Below are 8,096 nucleotides of genomic sequence, written 5' to 3' on the forward strand. Positions count from 1 at the left end.
CAAAGTCAAGTATCATGGGTGGTGAATATGAGAAAATGGCAGTGCAATTTGCCATAATTCATGTGTTTCTGGGTATTTGAGCCATTGAGTACACCTGTTTCATAACTGGGTCTGCAGCACAGAATTTTTGGTGTTTATTTTCTTTTTACCTGAGAACCCCTGGGGACAGTACTGCATTTTAATTCAATGGTTGTAAATGTGCCTTGAAAAGCGATTCCCAAGTCTTCGACAGTTTTATGGTGGCTTTGACAGTTTTCCCCAGCACAGTGACTCGTCAGGTCAAATGTATTTAGTCAACAAGAAATGGTAAATATTGTGGTGGGAAATTATACCTGTATAGTGACTTGTGTACTGTCAAACGGTACAGTATGAAGATGGGCAGAGACTGCATCTCCAATAGAACTCACCGATCACACTTGTAGGTGATGTAATGAAGCTGTTTTTAACATGTTAACCATCCTTTGTCTAAAGCTGAACTTTTATGGATTACTGAATTTCCAAACTCTGACCTGTTCCCAACCCCTGGGTGCATGTGTTTTGCCCTAGCACTACACATGATTCAAAGCTTAAATTAGTTATTTGAATCAGCTGTGTAATGCTAGGACAAAAACGTGCACCCCGGGTTATAGAAGTGGCCTTTCACATCTAGGTGAATTTCCATGTTACCTCACAGGACTAGGAAAGGCACTGCTCCCCCTCTTAGCCTTTTATCTGGCTGGACCTTTCTCGAGGCAGAAGAACCTCCATCTTCAGTAGGCTGACCGAAGGGCCTGGACCTTCAGCTTTAATGGCAAGAACTGGTGAACTGAAGTTATGCAAAGTACTTTTTTTAATGGCATTGTACCTGTAATTCGGTACATAAATTGTGACTGAAGAGCCCATGCACTAAACGGTCCCTGTAGGAGACAGTCTTTAAAGAGCTAGTGTCGCCTGACCAGTACATTTTTAAGACTACATTCAAGGAAAGAAGACTATTTAGGGCACACTCTCTGCAGCTCATAGAGCCATCAGACAAAGCAACTGGGGACCTTCCCGACTCAGAGGAAAGGAGCAAGAAACCACCACCAAGGAACCCCTCAACTCAGGACAAATGAGGACACACTGCCATCTTTCCTTTGTTCACCTCCATACGGCCTAACCAGAGCCAAGGACAACATATATTTGGTTCAGACCATCTATCACATCTTCAATATTTATATCTTGAGGTCTGTCTTGAATTCTATTTCCTACCTTCTCATGATCACTCATGTTTGTACATATTTTGCTTAGTGTTAATAAATGTTGCTTGTAAAAAGATCTGGGTTGTCTTCTGGGAAACAACTCAAATGCATTCTCAGAATTCATACCTTCAGATTAATCAATGTATTACTATTCTACATTTAGTCAGTTATTGTAAATAACTCAAGTCAGACCTTAAAAGACCAGTTTTGTACAAGAAAGGACTGGTGTCCCGCTAATTGGGCTTCCAAGTGGTGCAGCGGTCTTTAGGCACTGCATCGCAGACGTCACTACAGACCCTGGCTCGAATCCAGGCTGTATCACATCCGGCAGTGATTGGGAGTTTTGTTTTATTTAACCATGTAGGCCAGTTAAGAACAAGTTCTCATTTACACCCGCGACCTGGCCAAGATAAAGCAGTGCGACATAAACCGAGTTACACATGGGATAAACAATCGCACAATTGGCCCTGCGTCGTTAGGGTTTGGCCTAGATAGGCAGTCAATGTAAAAAATGTGTTATCTGACTTGCCTAGTTAAATAAAATTGACAAAAATCATAGCCGTCGTCACCATGACACTTATTACTAACTAAGCTCATGCGCAGAAACACGTCATCGGAGCTAACGATCTCCTCGCGCAGGATGGCCTGCATTTGCGCAGTTCTATCAGAGGCACTCTTAAGATAAATGAAAACGTGTCGCTATCTTTAGGTTCGTTGGAACGTTGGAGTAATATGTTCAACTTTAAGACATTGGTTCGATTTTAGGTCGTGCCTTTAGAGTTCTAGAAAAAAACGACTTGGTCCGTTTTTAAGGGTTTAGAATTAGAAACTTTGGCACCATCTTGACTTTGTTACATGTGAGAGATAAGGACAATTAAGGTGACTTAAACTTTTAAAATATGACCCACCCAATGGTTTTCTCTGAGTATATTCTATACTGGAGTTTTGGTGCAGGTACGGCCATATAGCACAAAAATAATATTGCAATATTGTCAAAATGATACGATATCACTAGCTAAAACAATACATTGCACATTAAATACCACCCCCTAAAACACGGTAGTTTTTTACTCTCGAAAAGGACAGCGCTATATCTCGTCAGCCTTTACTGACTGCCTCTGGGTAGCAAATTTAGTAAAGCACGGACTTAGTTTGCACGTATAGCTAAAACAGATACTTGAGTTTTGGTATCGTACTGTACTCCCTGCCTGAAGGAATTATTGATTAATCCAGGTTCAAGTTGATGGACAAACAATCTTTAGAATATGTTTTACTGCAGTTTTCGGTTGAATTTGTGTCTCGGCCCAGGGGTACACGCCAGTGCCTAGGCTGCAAAAACTACTCCGAAAACACGCACCTTCAGCTGTTTGTAAACCAATCACCTCACAGAACGCAGACACACCTCCTTGGCCCACTGACATAAATCATTCCTTCAGTTTCCCATATGTTTACGTATGGAGACAATTTGTTTTCAGCACTTATTTCCATGACTGATCAACACTCATGGCTTTCTCTTGTTCCTCTTCAGAAGTCATATGGTGAGAAATATCGAAACGCAGTAAAATCACAGCATCGAATTGCAATACATATAGAATCGCTACATATATACATTGCGTCTTATCGTGATAATATCGTATCGTGAGGTTCCTGGCATCCAGCCCAAGTTAGCCCAGTTATATTTCACTTCCTGATTACATATAAAAGGCCGCCATTGTCCTCTGTACGGATTTTTCTACCAGTAATTCTTAGAGTAATCTACATCCCAAAGAATTACAAAGGCTTCATTGTCCTTCTTGACTCTGGTTCCAAGCATTTAATGTCTGATTGGCAATAGAAACACTTTCTGAAGCAGGCCATTTATCACCAGCAGCCAAATCCTGTTCAGTTCGTTAATAAAATTCCAAACCAGTAGGTTGGCTAGCTGTTCAAAATGAGTAATCTTTTGAGCTGCTTCTCTTCTAATTACTTCGGTGTTCACCGCTCTGTTACATTGTACCGTATTTGTCTGGCTGGTTTTTAAATGTATGAATGGATTTCATAGTAGCTCAACCCAGAGTCTGTCTAATCTCGAAGGAGATTGGGTATCAATGTTGTGCTATAGCCTGGGCACCATTCTGTTTCTGCCTGTTCCGGGTTATCGCCATCTTGACAACGGCAACAGTTGTGCAATCTAACTGGTCGTGAGTACAATAACTACAAACAGTGTATCTTTATGAAGATACATTTATTGCTAGCTTGATATGCCATCACATTACAAGCGTGAGAGAGACGCTTTCCTCGTGAACCCCCTCGAATTCCCACAGGCCCTCATTAACAAATGGCCAATCGAGACGCAATCTGCAAATAACGTCACAGCAACAACAACAAAATTGTTGAAAGCATAAACAGTCAAACTTGACGTGTGGTTTTATTCGTTTGTTTTATGTCCTTCTCTTGTGCCTCCCTAAAGAATTTGGCAAACCTATGCCTCAACAGGAGTGGCTGCTACTGTGTGTGTGTGGTTGGCTGTATGTGGCTCACATGGCTTGACGGCTTTAGGACACGTGTCTACCCTGAAGGAAGACTCCAAAGCAAAAGGTTAGCTGTTCAAAATGAACAATGAACTAAATGTTAGCTGTTCATTCTTTGTTTTCTTCTGATGCTTCCGGAGCACTGGAATATGTCCTCAGACAAAGAGATCATCAACCTCATATAATTACTTATATAATTCCATATAGTAATTGAATCAGTTCTCTGTAAGTGTGATCAACCTGTCCAGGTCATCAGTCTAACTACTCCCCTGTGACACCAAATAAAACTGACATTAATGTCTTGACTCTGTCATTTCCAGGAACCTCCAGTAGGACTACCTAAGCACATTTTACGGATCATGAGGTAGTACATTACTACAGTTACACTGTACTAACCAGGGACCACGAATAGCTTCGATACTCAAGTTACTCTTGTGACGTGTCCAAACTGTCTGCCACTAATTGACTACACTCTGCAGCTGCTGTCCACTCACACGTCAAGAATGTTTTTTTCAAACTTCTATTTTTAACTTGCACTGTTAGATTGCTGGGGTTTGCATTATGGCTGCACTATGGCAGCCTCAATCCACCACATCCATGGATTTATTCACAATTAGGTATACCAGGGGTGGGAAATAATTTTGAGTTGAGGGCCACATCAGGATTTCTAAATTCAGTGGAGGGCTGACCAATTTGTTAGTCAAAACCAATTTGTGGGCCAGAAAAGGGGCAGTTATTTGAAAACATAAAGGTCCATTATAACTTTCCATCTAGTTTAAGATGTTCAACAGTGGCATGGAGTGTTTAATTAACCCAAAATACCCCCCCCCCCCCCCCCCTACACACACACAGACGCAATAAGAAACGGCCGAATGTTAACCACCTACAGTGACTTCAGAAAGTATTTATACTCCTAAACTTATTCCACATTTTGTTGTGTTACAACCTGAATTCAAAGTTGATTGAATTCTTCAAGGTCTGTCAAGTTGGTTGTTGATTATTGCTAAACAGCCATATTCAAGTCTTGCCATAGATTTTCAAGCATATTTAAGTCCAATATGTAACTAGGCCACTCAGGAACATTCATTGTTGTCTTGGTAAGCAACTCCAGTGTATATTTGGCCTTGTGTTTTAGGTTATTGTCGTACTGAAATATTCATTTGTCTCCAGTGTCTGTTGGAAAGCAGACGGGACCAGGTTTTCCTCTAGGATTTTGCCTGTGCTTAGCTCTATAGCATTGACAAGCATACCCATAACATGATTCAGCCACCACCATGCTTGAAAATATCAAGAGTGGTACTCAGTAATGTATTGTGTTGGATTTTCCCCAAACATAATGCTTTGTATTCAGGACATAAAGTTAATTTCTTTGCCACATTTTTTGCAGATTTACGTTAGTGCCTTAATGCAAACAGGATGCATGTTTCGGAATATTTTTTATTCTGTACAGGCTTCCTTCTTTTCACCCTGTCATTTGGGTTAGTATTGTGGAGTAACTATAATGTTGTTGATCGTTCCTCAGGAGAAAACTATCACAGCCATTAAACTCTTTAACTGTTTTAAAGTCGCCATTGGGCACATGGGAAATCCCTGAGCAGTTTCCTTCCTCTCCGGCAACTGAGTTAGGAAGGACACCTGTGTCTTTGTAGTGACTGGGTGTATTGAGACACCATTCAGTATAATTAATAACTTCACCGTGTTTAAAGGGGTATTCAATGTCAGCTTTTTATTTTACACATCTACCAATAGGTGCCCTTCTTTGCGAGGCATTGAAAAAGTTTCCTTTGTGGTTGAATTTGTGTTTAAAAATCATTGCTCAATTGAGAGACGAATAATTGTATGCATGGGGTACAGAGATGATGAAGTAGTCATTCAAAAATGATGTTAAAAACTTATTACACACAGAGTGAGTCCATACATTTTAATATGCGACTTGTTAATTACTCCTGAACTTATTTAGGCTTGCAATAATTAAATACCTATTGACTCATGACCTTTCAGGTTTTCATTTTGAATTCATTTCTACAAATGTCTAAAAATATAATTCCACTTTGAAATGATGGGTTATTGTTTGGAGGCCAGTAACATAACAAAATGTGTAAAAAGTCAAGGGTTGTGAATACTTTCTGAAGGTACTGTATACAGTACTTCACACAATTAGAGTCACAAAAAATACCTATGTGATCGACAAATATGAATGGAGGAGGTAGGGGCAGAGTGGTTTAATCAAGCCTGAGCCACCTTTGTCGCAGCACAATTCCACTGCTGTTGACCCTCTCTTGAAGGAGTGTAGTGTTATAAAACTATACTGTAGCTAATGTTATCACTTAGGGAAGGATGTGTATCAGCTAAGTGTGTTTTGTCCAAGAGGTAGACAAAACAGAGGTGAAATGACAGTACATGTGTTTGACAGGTTTATACAGCCTTGGAGCACAGAGGGTTGGTGGCACCTTAATTGGGGAGGATGGGCTCATGGTAATGGCTAGAGTGGATTTAGTGGAATGGTATTAAATACATCAAACACAGTTTCCATGTGAATGATGCCATTCAATTTGCTCCATTCCAGCCATTATTATGAGCTGTCCTCCCCTCAGAAGCCTCCACTGCCTTGGAGATGAGGCTAAACAAAAAACCTATGGAAATTATTTTATTTTACATTCTATTACTGTACATTCTTAGTTTACAAACTTTGGTATGAAGAGTTGGAGGCTAAAGTTCTCTGAGTCTCAATGGACTCCAAGAATGGGTGTTGGGGGTAGTGTCATGGTGAGGTCATGATCAGGCCAGTTGGCTCTTTGGCCCGAGGTTAGGGGTGTGGCTCTGCAGGGTTAGGTAGATGCAATGTCATGTTTGTTGGGATAAAAAAAAGTAGTGCTTCCATCTAGAGTAAGGCTGGTGGGAGGAGCTATAGGCTTATTGTAATGGCTGGAATGGAGTAAATAGAACAGAGTCAAACATGTGGTTTCCATATTTTTTTTTAACCTTTATTTAACTAGGCAAGTCAGTTGAGAACAAATTCTTATTTTCAATTACTGCCCAGGAACAGTGGGTTAACTGCCTGTTCAGGGGCAGAACGACAGATTTGTTCCTTGTCAGCTCGGGGGTTTGAACTTGCAACCTTCCGGTTACTCGTCCAACGCTACCCTGCTGCCCCGTTTGATACCATTCCATTTATGCCATTCCAGCCATTACAATGAGCCAGTCCTCCTAAAGCTCTTCCCACCAGCTTCCTCTGGTGTATGGATGACACTAATCTAATCTGTCTGTCTTTTTCATTACCTCTCAAAGCCCATAGGTCTGTGGCCCCAGGGCAACTTCTCTAGCTACAAAAATACAATTTATAGGGTTATGCAATGCGGTTACGTGAACCATAAAAACATAATTTTACTATGGATTTTTATGCTTTTGTAAATTATAATATAAGGAACTTTTGATATCTATGCATCTCTGATCTCATCCAGTATCTCAATTTAATGGAGTTACACTGGTTTTATTTTTACAATTCCGTCATTGCTGGAGGAATATTGTTGTCTAGTCAGTCATGCAGTCTTAACATGTGAACCTTTTATAACACAGGAGTCCGTGGGGGGTGGCATGAGTCCAAAGGGGTGTGACCTTGTTCCACCAATAGCATCACAGAGACCACTCCTCCTGAAAAGGGGTTTTTATGTAACAGCAACAAAGACTGGCCAGGCATGTGGCCCTGGGATAAAGTTTACATATTTTCATGCATTGCTGAAAACAATGAATTAATCGCCCACAAATGGTGGGAATCAGAAGTTTGTCCACTGAAATGTTAGTTCTAATCTGCCTTTCTATTCTTCTTTGGATGGGATTGTTGAGTCCCTTAGGAACAAGTTGTACCACAGCTCAAGGAAAAAAACATTATTTAGTTAGTTCTTTAATCTAATCTCTAACAAAGTTTCCAAACCTTGCACATAGAGTTGTATAGAGGACTCTAGTGCCCCAAAAAACATTTTAGTATGGGCAGCACCACTGAGGACCATTTTAAAGTAGTCAACTGGGTAGGACTTCCTATGGGTTAGGGAAGGATCACATAATTCCATCCAGGTCATCGGGAGGGATCAGCCAATTAATTACACTTGTGAGAAAACATTCCATAAATGCAGGTGGCAGTACATTTCCAACCTTGGCTTTACACCTGTTCAAACAACACACTCCAAGTGGCAGTTTACCGTTTTGGCAATTTATAGAAGTAGTATATTAAAATTGGCTACTTGGAAATGGCCTCAATGGCGCTGTCGTGCGATCACAGCCGCCATAATGGGAAAGATACAATGTTGCGATCTCTATAAAACTCTATGACCTTGCATTAGTGAACTAGTGTTAGTAGGCCTGTGGTATG

The sequence above is a fragment of the Oncorhynchus mykiss genome, chromosome 6 (genome assembly GCF_057628025.1).
Source record: "Oncorhynchus mykiss isolate SJ-2025 chromosome 6, ASM5762802v1, whole genome shotgun sequence".
Lineage (NCBI taxonomy): Eukaryota > Metazoa > Chordata > Actinopteri > Salmoniformes > Salmonidae > Oncorhynchus > Oncorhynchus mykiss.